The sequence below is a fragment of the Asterias rubens genome, chromosome 2 (assembly GCF_902459465.1).
Source record: "Asterias rubens chromosome 2, eAstRub1.3, whole genome shotgun sequence".
In the NCBI taxonomy this organism is placed as follows: domain Eukaryota; kingdom Metazoa; phylum Echinodermata; class Asteroidea; order Forcipulatida; family Asteriidae; genus Asterias; species Asterias rubens.
The window spans coordinates 887,096-900,927 of record NC_047063.1 but is presented as its reverse complement, the minus strand read 5'-3'; the positions used below and the strand labels follow the sequence as shown (position 1 = coordinate 900,927).

The window sequence follows — 13,832 nt, the reverse complement described above, 5'->3', positions numbered from 1 at the left end:
AAATAAATGGTAATATTTACCGGGGATGTGTTGGGGACATTTTGTCAATCTAGCTATGCTCTGGCGTTTCGAAAATTACACTTATGTGTTTTCATGTGGAGGCACAGTGATTGTGAATAACTCTACGGGCACTGAATGGGGCTACTGGTCACAGAAATCAGTGGATGGGAGTTTGACTCCCTTTATTAAAATCATCCATTAATAATTTGAGCAGAAGATTAGAGTTCATTCAAGAGTCAATGAATAATTTCCATTGCTGAAAAGCTGTGAGACTATGAGTCTCAGTATTTTTCTTGTATGTTAATTATTTATCATCTCACTCTGTCTGTCGAGTACTGCAACAAACTCCTCATGGGATATATAAGTTGCAGGTGTGGTGTGGTAATTCAAGTAGACAAAAATCAAGTAGACAAAAATTAGTGGTGAGATATATTAATGCAGACGACCGAAAGTAGCAGACGACAAGGCATAGTTTTCTGTCAAAAAGAAAGCTTATTACGTCACTGCGCGTTTATCCAATGAAATCATGGTATCCAATGAAATCGCTGGTTCTAAAAGTACGTGCATGTATTTATATCCTTAACCCAGGCCTTCTTGCGGATAGACAGGGGACCAGTCATTTTAGTATGCACGCGGCACACGTGAATTTTACACTTGTTTGTTGATATTATTCTTTATGCACAGAGAGCTACGACGAGCTGGCCAAAGTATCCCGATATTGAGCATGGTGGGGCAAGGAGCTATACAGGAGTATGAATGAGGAACTCTGTAAGTACAAAACTTGTCATTTAAAGTTGAAGTTTTTTACTCACAAACTTATTTCAAAATAGTTGCGACAGCGTAAACCCTCCTCCCGACGGCCGGCAGCAGACCGGCGGGAGGCCTTGTGAAGCTAGCTCTGCGCACACAAAACGACCGAGCTTGTCAAACACGTAGATACAATTTCGACCCATGTTGACAGACTATAGTCGCCACATTTTCCCCATTTTTACCACTGTCGAAAATCATGCCACAAGTTCTAAGAACATGAAATTCATCCTCGATGTCTATTGAATCCATTTATAATACCTAAAAACACCATTGAGGAAATATTTTGAAGAAACGGGACAAAAACCTCCTAGCAGAGCCCAGAGTAATACAGAGCGAAATAAAGAACACTGCCCGAAGTTGAGATTTAATTCAAACACGTGGGTGGGCGGTGGAGGGAGAAGGGTTAATTACGTTAGTTATCGCAACTAATTTAACTTCAAAAGTCCTCCACATTTCGAAGATGGAAATAAAATACATATTTTCTGACAGCCCCATTGTGGGGGATTGGACACAAATGGGGCCAATTTCCTGAATCATGAATGCTCGCCCGGTAGTGCTGTGCAACACTTCATTAATTTTAAAGGCAGACAACTTAGAGTGACAGTGACAGTACCACTGCACAACCGGCAGGGCCCAATTTGATAGAGCTGCTTAAAAGTCATGAAAGCACAAAAAGTTGCTGAGCACAACAAAATTATGCTCACCAGAATTACCAACAACCTAATGTGGGATATTTTACAAAAAGGTATATCTTTGAGGTTAATTAGATACTGAAATATTTCACTACTATCCCCTACTCTAGCTAAATTACCTATTCTGTGTTGTCATTGCGGGATGTAACTTGAGTCTAAGTATGATAGTTCATTGTCAATTTACTGTTTGTCCTAATTTTTAATGAATAATCTATCCACAGACAAGCTGGAACACCAGTTGACTATGAAGGGTCAATACTTTACAGGGGAAAAAATGCAGTGGAATGAGAAGGGGAGGACCCTCATGGCCATCAAGAGGAGGAATGGACAACACTGTGGGTCCACACTATGTCAGACTGAGGTATGTCTAAACCTCTGCCATTCTTCATGTTTAGTGACTACTCTTTAGTGTGAAAGCCCTTGCCTCTCTCACACCATTGATGCCCTGGTGTGATTCCCTACAATGCTAGGGCTATAATGAGAGTAGAGTTATGTGTAGCCCTAATCACTAGGCTCCTTTCATTTGTACAACATGTACAATATGTAGTACACAATTGAAAGGAAACTGTGATTAGGGCTAAGTAAGTTGTGTGATGATTTTATTTTATTACAAAAAAGTTTTTCTCTGGGCCCTCTGGTTTGCCTTCTGGAAAAATTAAACACATTGATCTCTGGCAGTGCTCTTTGGTTATAAAGTGGGTCAGTGTGGCTGTCGGCCAAAGGTGCACTTTATGCATGCCCGAGACTCATGTTGTAGCGGCATTCTTTGCACTTCAGCTTCTTAGCCCAATCTAAGTCGGTAGGTCGCATGTGTTTGGTCCGCCCGTTTAAAACTTGCATACTGCGGAGAGCTTGAAACCTAGTCGTTTAAGTTCAAAACTTGTGTGAGGAGCTATTTAACGCTAATCTGTCCTGTATAACTAGCTGAAGCTACACTTCCAGATTTTTTTCTCAACTATAATGGTGACTTTGAATGTTTTAAATGGCAGAAATGTTTTTAATGAAAACCTTGCAGGGTCGTAGTTGTTCCATCGACTTGGTCCTAATTAAACCTTGTAGCCTGCTGTTTTATTAGCTTAGTTCATGGATTTTTAGAGGAGGCCAGTATTTCTTGGGGGTATTATTTCTGATTTCTCATCTATAATCTCCCTTTCACATTTTCTTGTGACCCTGCTTCTGTTATGATCAAACCTGTAAATTTGATGCAAGAGTCTATAAACATGTGAAGAAATATGTCATCTATCTCTATGGGAGCTTCATCTCCAGGCCGAGAGAATGTTCAAATTTTCATGATTCATACAATTACAATCCCACCCATGTTTTTTTGTTAAATTAATGTACTTTTCAAAAATTGTAGTTTTTGCATTAGGCTTGGGTTTGTGACAGTCAGTGGGTGCATTGGACATCTCTTCATTCTTTAAATGGATACAAATTCCGGAGTAACAGTGTAAATTTTAAATCAATTGGTAGTGAACAAAGACAAATTTACTGGGGTGGGAGTTGAACCCATGACCTCTGGAATAATTTAACAGCACTCCACATCTTCTGACTGGAACCCCAAACAAAGATGTTGAAAAAATAGGGAGACCACCAACAAAATAAGGGCTAGTATTTGGCTTAGTTTGTAGAGTGATGAGTCTGGAGACCATTGGTCCAAATCCTGCCCTAGTAAATGTTTTTTGTTCAACCCCCAAAATGATAAATCTTATGCATTTCTGTTTTATTTGCTCAAATTTTAAGAAACTGTGTTGGTCATCACTCAATATTGTAATTTTTGATTTTTGTTTATACTTAGAGGTTACAAGAAACACCTGAAAGACAATTTTGAGGAGGAACGTGTCAAACCCCAGGGCCATGCTGGATGCTGCTTGCTGAGACATCTGGGTCTGAATCAACATGCTGACCTTATTCATTCTGCCGTCTTCAAGACAGTACAAAACAAAGTGAGTTTTGTTCCAATTCTTTGTGTTTTCATACCTACAAAAAGCATAGAATATTATCCTAGTGGACATTATACCACACACACAGCTTATCACGGCTAATGAAACGCACCCCAAAGCTGTTTTGTTTTGCTTTAAAACTTTCAGACCCCTTAAGCTCAAAGAGTGCCCCTCAATGGATGACCTAACATTGGCTGAGAATTATGATAAAAAATAGACCCATTTCAAATGCACTAGTATCAGTAAAATGACTGGGAAATTTATTTATAAGGTCTTCGAAATATTTTCCTTGTCCTTTATTGCTATTTCTATAGTTGTGTCTTTACTGTAGGCCACCATCGAAGAAAAGATAATATTTTGACAATGGCATGATACATAGAATAATACGTCGTTTATAAAGTGGATGGGTCTTTTCTTTTGCCATGTCTGGAGTTTGGCTGACAATTGGTTGGCAAAAATTTAGTTACGGCCTTCACTGCAAAACATACTGGACAACAATCTATACTAAATATGCTATGCAATTTTTTTACTTATCAATCACTGTTAAAGAAGACAGTGTTTTTCAGTAGCTCTTAACTTTTAACATACCTTGTAAACATGAGTAATAACAATGTCCGGGGTCATCCAAGGACAAGACCTATTCTTAAACTCTACTGTTTTAAAGGAGCATGATAGTATTACAAATCTTTAAATACTCTTTGCGACAGGTAGTCCATAACATTTCATTCTCTGTGTAGCCTTCTCTTGCTCTTATTAAAAATAAACAACACTTATATTGCATCTTCTTCAAACTTTTTGTAATCCCTAAATCTATTTATTTTGTGTGTGGCTACTTTTTAAACCTAAACCAATGTGTATTTTTTGTACACCATAGAAGTGGTCACTAAGAGTTATCTTTAATAGATGTTAAGACAAAAGATGAAAAGAGTTATCTTGGCCACACTCACATGTTTCTCGGGTACTGAGCTTAAAATGAGATCAAATACATTAAGACTAATCGTTTGTGACATGTGTAGACATTACTGAAAGTGATTGGTTGTGTTTATGCTGGGCAGAACGCCATCACACAAAGTACACGCTGGTTATAGGGACCATGACAAAAGTTTGTTGGCGCATTGACATTCCAAAGACTACTGAAGCAAGCAGTTCACTTGTAAGGTACTTGCTTCCCGAGCTATATGATTTAAACAGTGGTACATTACAGCTACAGCTATTTTGTATGCATATTGAGAGTTACATAACACTGAAATGGATGGCTTTGATTGTCATGGTTATGCTTCAATCTATAGAATTCCAAATTGTAAAGCAAATACCAAGGAAATGGGAACACGCTGCACTCTATAGAAGCCTCCCAACTCTATTGAAGCCTCAACAATATCCCGTTTGCCCAGTGCAGTGAGCATACCTTCTCAACCACGGGCAGTAACAAACATATCAATATAAGTTCTTGCTATAGCTAGTGCACAGCCCCCCCCCCCCCTCCAAAAAATCACTGCCTGCATCGAAAATAATTTGGAAGTAACTAACTCGTGTGTCCCCCCCCCCCGAGTCAACGAAACTTTGATTTGCAACAAAAAGGAAGACAATCCTTTGTACAATGTTCGTAAATGAGGAAATAAATTTACAAAATAACACTATTTATAAAATAAAACGTGTTTTCTTATTAAAGTTTCCTGTAAAAAAACTTCAAGCGATTCCCAAACATTTTTACGTTTAAGTATTTGTAAGGTTTTTCTTTACTGACTATTCTATTCTTCTCAAAACCATTCAAAATCGTTGAGAGGTTTCTTTACATTTTCTTGCGGGTAGTGTTCGTGGGTAGTGTCAAATCATTGCAGACAACGCATTGTTCAAGATCACTCACAACCTATTGCTTTATTTGGAGTTTGTGCAATAGAGACGTTATGTCAAAGACAATAGCAAAATCACTTGCCATCTAAAGGTTGTCTTAGTGTTGATAATGTCATGCATTGACCGCCGGACAGTTTTTAAAAGCGAGTCATATATATAGTAGATATTCGATTGTGCCATTGAGCAATCAATCATGTTTGCGCCAGGTAGTCCATAAAATTCAATTACAGACATAAAGTTGAACAACACTTCATCAAAATGCTTGAATCCCTAAACCAAATGAGATCAATACATTCAGACGAACCATTTGTGACCCGTTTAGACATTTAGTTAAAATTAAAATTATTTAAAACTATGATGTTCTTAGTTTTGGATGCCTTTGATTGTCATGATTATGCTACGATCTATAGTATTCCAAATCCGTATTGTTGCCAAGCATACCGGTAGGTTAATTATGATCTGGTTTGCCTTTGTTCATTGTGAATAACACCAATGGCAAACCAATTCATGTTTGCGCGAGGTAGTCCATAAAATTCAATTATCCGTAAGCTATCCTTATTGTCCCTTAAAAAGGCACCTTTATCAAAATGCTTGAATCCCTAAACCAAATATTTTTATGCTTGGCTACATTAAAATCTAGATGTTAGATATATTATTTAAAGCAATATTTTTTACACCATAAATAAGTAGTCACAAAGAGTATGTTTCTCGGGCACTAAGCTTAAAATGAGATCAATACATTCAGACAACCCGTTTGTGACCCGTTTAGACATTTAATCAAAATTAAAATTATTTAAAACTATGATGTTCTTAGTTTTGGTTGTGTTTTATGCTTTAAATGGCAGTGGTCCAAACTATCAGAACTTTAACACACAATGCTTTTTAGGAACCATGACAAAAGTTGTTTAGGGACTACAACAGTTTGATGGGTGCATTCCAAAAAATGGTCCTTCCTGAGCTGTAGGATTTCCACAGTGGTACATTACGGCTAAAACTATTTTGAATGCATACTGAGAGTTACATAACACATAAAATGGATGGCTTTGATTGTCATGGTTATGCCTCAATCTATAGAATTCCAAATCCGTATTGTACTTTGCCAAGTACACCGGTTGCTTAATGATGATCTGGTATGCCTTGGTTCACCAATGGTAAACCAAGGAAATGTAAACACACTGCACTCTATAGAAGCCTCCCAACACAATGGTCAGTTTGCCGATTGCAATGAAAATACCTTCTCTTTACAAACATTTCTTTAAGTTACTGCTAGTGTATTGGCCCCAAAACATTGCCCTGCAAAGAAAATGCCATTTCTTACACGCTAATAATTGGCTAACTCCGCCTACCCCGCTTCAACGAAACTTTTATTTGTAACGAAAAGGAAGAAAATCCTTTAAAATGTTTGTAAAACAATATGATGAAATAAGTTTCATTACAACATGATACTATGTTTAGAATAAAACGTGTTTTCTTATTAAAGTTTCCTGTAAAAAACTTTAAGTGATCCGAACAATTTTAACAACATTTACTTTTCACTGTTCAAAGTATTTTAACCTAAGGTTCACTAAGGTTTTTCCTTACTGACTATTCTACTCAAAACCATTCCAAATCGTTTGGATGTTTCTTTTGTAAAAAAGTTTCTTTACATCCCTGTAAGTCTTGGTCGAACTGAGATCTGTCAAATCATTGCAGACAACACGTTGTTCAAGTGTTATTCATTATTTAATCTCTCACAACCTATTGTTTTATCGGAGTTTGAGTAATAGACGTTTTGTCAAAAACAACATCAAAATCACTTGCTGTCTAGGTTGTCTTATATGATTATAAACGGCATAAATGGACCGTCGGATTTTTAAAAAGCGAGTCATAACATTAGATATTTGATTGTGCCATGAGCAATAAATGTAGTTTTCTCCAGGTAGCCCATAACATTTAATTAGTGTGTAGCTACCCTTGTACTTCATAAAAATGACTAACACTATTGTCACTTAAAAAGGCATCTTCATCAAAATTCTTGGATTCCTAAACCTACTATTTTTATGTTTGGCTTCTTTAACATCTAAATCAAGGTGTATATTTCGTACACCATTAATAAGTGGTTACAAAGAGTATGTTTGTTCGGGCACTGAGCTTAAAATGAGATCAGAACATTAATTATGAGACGACTCGTTTGTGACCTGTGCAGACATTTAATTTAAATGAAAGTTATTTGAAACTAATGTTCTTCTATTTGGTTGTGTTTTACGCTTTATATAGACTCCAGGAGTCGAAATCGGGGAGCCATCAGTTCGCGCGAGAGCAGTGAGTTCGCGCGAGAGCAGCGTTGTCGGGGGAGCACTATCTCAGCGCGTGGGGCCGATTTAACGACTTGTCCACAAGTCTACGCTTTATATTGCAGTGGTCAAAACATGCAGATATTCAACACAGTGTTTTTTAGGGACCATGACAAAAGTTTGACGGGCGCATTCCAAAAACTGGTCATTTCCAAGCTATATGATTTCCCCAGTTGTACATTACAGCTACAGCTATTTTGTATGCCACTGAGAGTTACATAACACATAAAATGGATGGCTTTGATTGTCATGGTTATGCCTCAATCTATAGAATTCCAAATCCGTATTGTACTTTGCCAAGTACCGGTTGGTTGATGATGATCTGGTATGCCTTGGTGAATAACACCACATAAAAAAACAAGGAAATGCATGCACTCTATTCAGAAGCCTCCCAACACAATGGCCAGTTTGCTGATTGAAATGAAAAAACCTTTTCCTTATACAACATTTCTATAAGTTCCTGCTAGTGCCTGCAAAGAAAATGTCATTTCTACGCGCTAAGAGGCTAACTCCACCCCAACGAAACTTTAATTTGTAACGAAAAAGAAAAAGAAAATCCTATTAAATGTTCGTAAATATATGAGGAAATGAATTTCATTACAACATAATACTGTTTATTAAATAAAACATGTTTCTTATTAAAGTTTCTTGTAAACAACTTTAAGCGATCCCAAAAATTTGAACAACATTTACTTTTCATCACTGGGTTCAAGTATTTGTATTTAATAAGATTTTCTTTACTGACTATTCTACTCCAAACCATTCAAAATCGTTGAGATGTTTCATTTGTAAAAAGGTTTCTTTACAATATTCCTGTGGGTCGTGGCCGTAAATGAGATCTGTCAAATCATTGCAAGAAAATCACTCACAACCTATTGCTTTTGTCCGCAGTTTGTGTAATAGAGACGTTTTGTAAAGAAAAACAAATCACTTGCCGTCTAGGGTTGTCTTTATTTTTATAAACGTCATATATACATGGACCGCCGGGCAGTTTTAAAAAGCGAGTCATAACAACATATTGATTGTGGCATTGCGCAATCATGTGTAGGTTGCGCCAGGTAGTCGCTACCCTTGTACGACAGTATTAAAGTTGATCAACACTTATTGTCACATAAAGAGGCTTCTTCGTCAAAATTATTGAATCCCTAAACCTTATATACACCGCGTACACCATTATCCATAAATAAGTGGTCACTAAGAGTACGTTTCTCGGGCACTGAGCAGAGATTAAAATGAGATAAATACATTGATTAGACGACTCGTCTGTGACCCGTGCAGACATTTAATTTAAATGAAAGTTATTTGAAACTTATGTTCTTCGTTTTGGTTGTGTTTTACGCTTTAAAATAGCAGTGTGGTCAAAACATGCAGATATTCAACACAGTGCTTTTTAGGGACCATGACAAAAGTTGGATGGGCGCATTCCAACCGAGCTTTAGGATTTACACAGTGGTACCGATACAGCTATTTTGTATGCATTTGAACTAGGCTACATAACATTAAAACGGATGGCTTTGATTGTCATGGTTATGCCTCAATCTATGAATGCCAAATCCGTATTGTACTTTGCCAAGTATACCGGTTGGTTAATGATGATCGTGTATGCCTTGGTCCATTGTGAATAACCACATGGCAAACCAAGGAAATGTAAACACACTGCACTATGTAGTAGAAGCCTCCCAACGCAATGGCAGTTTGCCGATTGCCAATGAAAATACCGTCTCAACCAGTAGCACTCCGCCCATGCACCCCGCCTCGCCGAAACTTTAATTTGCAACGAAAAGGGAAAAATCCTTTTAAGTGTTCGTATGTATGTATGTATTCGTAAATAATATGATGAAATGAATTTCATTAGCCTACAACATAATATTATTTATAAAATAAAAAACGTGTTTTCTTATTGAAGTTTCCTCAAAAACTTAAAGCGATCCCCAAAATTAAAACAACATTTCCTTTTCACTAGGCTAAAGTATTTGTTTTCAGATTTTTATTTACTGTCTGTATTCTACTGGGATGTTTCTTTTGTAAAAAGGTTTCTTTACATTTTCCTGTGGGTCGTAGTTGTAACTGAGATCTGTCAAAACATTGCATGCAGACACCAAAAGTGATATTAATTATCACAACCTAGTGTTTACTTGCTTCCCGAACTTTCAGCAGCGGAAATTACAGCTACAGATATTTTGTATGCGCATACTGAAAATACTGGATGGCTTTGGTTGTCATGATTATATGCTTCAATCTATAGAATTACAAATCCGTATTGTTGCCAAGCAAACCGGTAGGATAATGATGATCTGGTATGCCTTTGTTAATTGTGAATAACATCACATAACAAATAAAGGAAATGCGAACACGCTGCACTCTATATAAGAGGCCTCCCAACACAATGTCCCGTTTGCCAACTTAAACGAAATTACCGTCTCAACCAGTAACAAACATTTGTAAAAGTTCCTGATAGCTATTATAGCGTATGGGCCTCAAACAGCTGCCTTCATAGAAAATGTCATCTCTACACGCTAAGGGTAACTAGTTTGGGCCGAACTAGTGTGTAAAAAATGACGAATTTAATTGCATTATAACAAAGCCTTATTATAAAAAAATAAAATAAAAAGAGATTTGAGATTTTGTTTACTGCCTGTCTACTCCAAACCATTCCAAATTGTGTGAATGTTGCTTTTGTAAAAATGTGTGTTTATATTTTCCTGTTCGTCGGTAGGCCCCTGGTCTCAACTCAGATTCGTCAAATCAACCCTTGTTCCAGTAATATTAATGATTTAATCAAAACCTGATGTTGATATTATAGGACTTTGTAGAATAGAGACCTTTCAAAGGCAACAACAAAATCACTTGCCGTCTAAGTTGTCTTTATGTTTATAAATGTCATACATGGACCGCCGGACAGTTTTAAAAAGCGAGTCATAGTAGATATTTGATGGTATGGAATCTTCGAAGAAAACCACCCCTGGTTCGAAGAGAACCAATTCGTTCTTGCCGGTGAGAAGCGGAAACTCGCCTCTCGATTTCATTGACCAGGATGGACCCACTTGCTTCATCGTGGCCCCTCTGTTGACAGAAGATCTCTTCGGTGGTGAATTCCTTGCGGGTTTCCATGCCGTTCTAGGCGGGTGAATTGCTCCTGCTGCCCGTGGGGAGACAACATCAGGCACGCTCTGCGACCTCTTGCGGAAGAGTATAACGTCGTCGGTGCCGTCACTCGTCGTAGATCTGATGACTTTGAGATCGTTATCTGGTGCTCCTACTGGTGAGGGGTGTACGGTCGGGAAGTTGGGCACCGTGGTTGGTCTTAAGAGTTCAGTTGATGTTGACCGGTCCAGCCTCCTACGGGCTGCAGACATAGAGCTGAGTGAGGAAGCGATATTCCTCCTTGATGCCTCCATGAAGGATGTATGTGGCATCTCATCAGTGAGCCCAAGCGTCTGGTTACTATGGGGACTAATTTGAATTTCAGATGAATCCTTTGCAAGTTGTGTGATATCTGCTTCGTGATTCCCGACATTTCTTATTTCAGGTAGTACAGGGTTCTTTTCAAAGCTCGACCCGGATTGAACTTCGGTCAGTTTTAAACTGCCTCTCCTTGTTGAGGGAATGTTTCCGACTTCTACAATTTGATCTACTCTTTCAGTGTCAACGCCGACTCCGGACTTAAAGGTTTTTGAGTTACGTGATGAAACACTTGTGAATGTTTTTGGCATGTTGTGGTCAAACATGTCCAATCTAGACGGCATGCTGGTTGGCCCACCATCGTGGGATTTAGAGGGTGAACTTGCGGTACGGTCGTCCTCGATACGGGAAGGGTTCGCCTTGTCCACAGATCGCTTTTCAGGAGAGCTGAGGGGTTTATTGGTCACAATAGTTGAATAGTTGGACGGCATTGGTTTCCTTCCACGTGCAAGGTCTCTGCGTTCAGATACCGCGCGTTTCTCCGACTCTCTCCAACCATTGCCAGACTCACTTCGATGTCGCGTTCGCGGCGTTTCCCTGACGGTTCGACTCGTTGTCTTCACGAGCCGCTTCTCCTTCGAAGAGGACCAATATTTGGGGTTTTCATCTCTAAACGTTACTCCATTTATCCCATTGGACAGGACGTTATCCGAATCGTCGTGGAATTTGCTGTAAAAGGAATGCATTATTGGCAGAAGTAGACATCCGTTTGCGCAAACCCAGAACTATGACGCTCGTTACCCGAAGTGCAACAATCCGTGCTGTTTTAGTTCAAATGAAAGGGCCCTCGTCCTTGCGTTATAAATAATAAGATAAGTGGGTGTAATGTTTTTTCTTTCGAGTTTCAATCTTTCACATCGGCACATCGTCTCCTACGTTAATGTGATGGAAAGTTCATCTTTAGTGTTGAAAAGCTGTGATTTGTGTGGCTTCATCTGCTGGTCTTTGTGTACAGCACCGCTGGTCTTCATCGCTGCCAAGCCATGGATCGTGATCTATGTTCCCAACGAAGAGGAGAATCTCAGCTACCGATTGAAGCGATGGTTGCCTCGGATCTCAAGAAGTGAGTCCAAAGTGAGTTTTCAGAACTGTATGAACTATCTGACAAATCCCATCAGACTCATGTTTCTTTGATGAGAAAACTTCCCAAGTCATTTTCTTCGTCACCTCAAGGAAGTTAGCTGTGCTTGTTGTAAACATATAATGGCGTGTTGCTGTTACTAAGGATATAGCGCAATGTTAAGTCGTGTCTTTCATCTTCTCGCAATCACGGTTTAAATCCCTGCCGTCAATATTGACTTAGAGCCCCGGCAAGTCTCGCCGTAAAACGCGGTCGGAGCCGCTGGGGGCTTGGGGCAAACACACTTCCACAAAGGAACCAGTTTGTTTGCTTCTTTTTACACCATGTTTGATAATAATAACACGGTTTGCTTGGTTGTACACGGACAAATATTCTCAATTTGAAACAGTACGAGTTTCTGTCATACTCTTTACTGAAAATTGATGAATAATTATCAAAGTTTTTATAAAAAGCGAATTAGATAAGAGCAGGTCTACGCTTGTGTTTTGCCAGGCCGTCGTAGTTGATACAACCAAAGAGGTTGGTACAACAATCCTTCCTCTCGCCCCCATCTCCCATTTCCTTCTCCCTCTTTCAACCAGCCCCACTTCGGGCGGTTGCCACTCGACTTTTCTTTTTAAACAATATTTACAGCTTGCTTGTTTTCTACTTTTTCTAAGCGTACTTTCATCAGTGGAAATACAATTATCGGAGCTATATAGGCCTACAAGTTTATAGACCGTAATAATAAGTAATATTTATAATTACTGAAACCCGATCCATTTCTTTTTTAGCCAAATTAGTTCATCGTTTGTTATTTTCTATCATCAGTCCTTTATGCTTCAATTCAAATCAAAAGTAGGCTATATATACATTCTTCAGCGACTTGGCAAAAATACCAAACATGGTCGTCGTTATATAGGAGCACTGTTGATCGAGCAAGACATTCCCAAATGCCCTTGGACAGCAGTTGTAGTAAACAACAATGTAAAATGTTCACTCTACGGGTTGGGCAAAGTGGAGATTTCGTCTCCAGCCGTCATTTTGCAAATAAATCGGTTGCCAATAAAAAATGCAGTTGACTGTGTGTAGTTGGATTCACGCATAAACGAATGCGGAACAAACAAAGTAGTTGTAAACACCATTAAGCATTCAGAGTAAAGTGGTCGTCCAAATGTTGTCAGATCTTCGTGACAGTCTTAAAATAGTCTTTGTCAATAGTTGTGGAGAGTAAATTGGTCGACTTGTCCAACCCGTATACACTTTGTCAACAATGGTCGGTAAATAGCCCGACGGCATTGTCAGCATTAAGAAATTGCGGTGCTATTCATGGGACAGTTACCTTCCTTTTTGTTGGTCTGTAAACGAAGTCGGAGCTGAAACCGATGAAGTCAGAAAACAAATCTTTTTGTAGATAAATTAAACTATTTCAATACCAAAACGCTCATTCAAGCAAAAAGGGGTGTAAGAAAGTTGCAAAATCACTGAAGTTCAACATCAGAGTGTGACCGGGACACGGTAGACCCATTCAAGCGTTTCTTTACCCTGGCACTTCTTGCGTATAGCAACCATCGCTGCTGTCTAGAGTTGGTTTATAACCGTGTCTGCTGCTGTATCGACTGCCACATCGGGGGCATGGGTGAACGACTTCCCGGCCTCTCTCTCTGCTCCTTGCTGCGTTTAT

The 13,832-nt window shown here is 38.8% G+C and overlaps 1 long non-coding RNA gene across 1 annotated transcript; it reads left to right on the top strand.

Moving 5' to 3' along the window:
- The first annotated feature begins 639 nt into the window (after positions 1–639).
- Positions 640–3,440, top strand: LOC117307202. Its single transcript, XR_004521049.1, has 3 exons — positions 640–768; positions 1,724–1,863; positions 3,298–3,440. It is a non-coding gene; the product is annotated as an uncharacterized LOC117307202 (long non-coding RNA).
- The last annotated feature ends 10,392 nt before the right edge of the window (positions 3,441–13,832 follow it).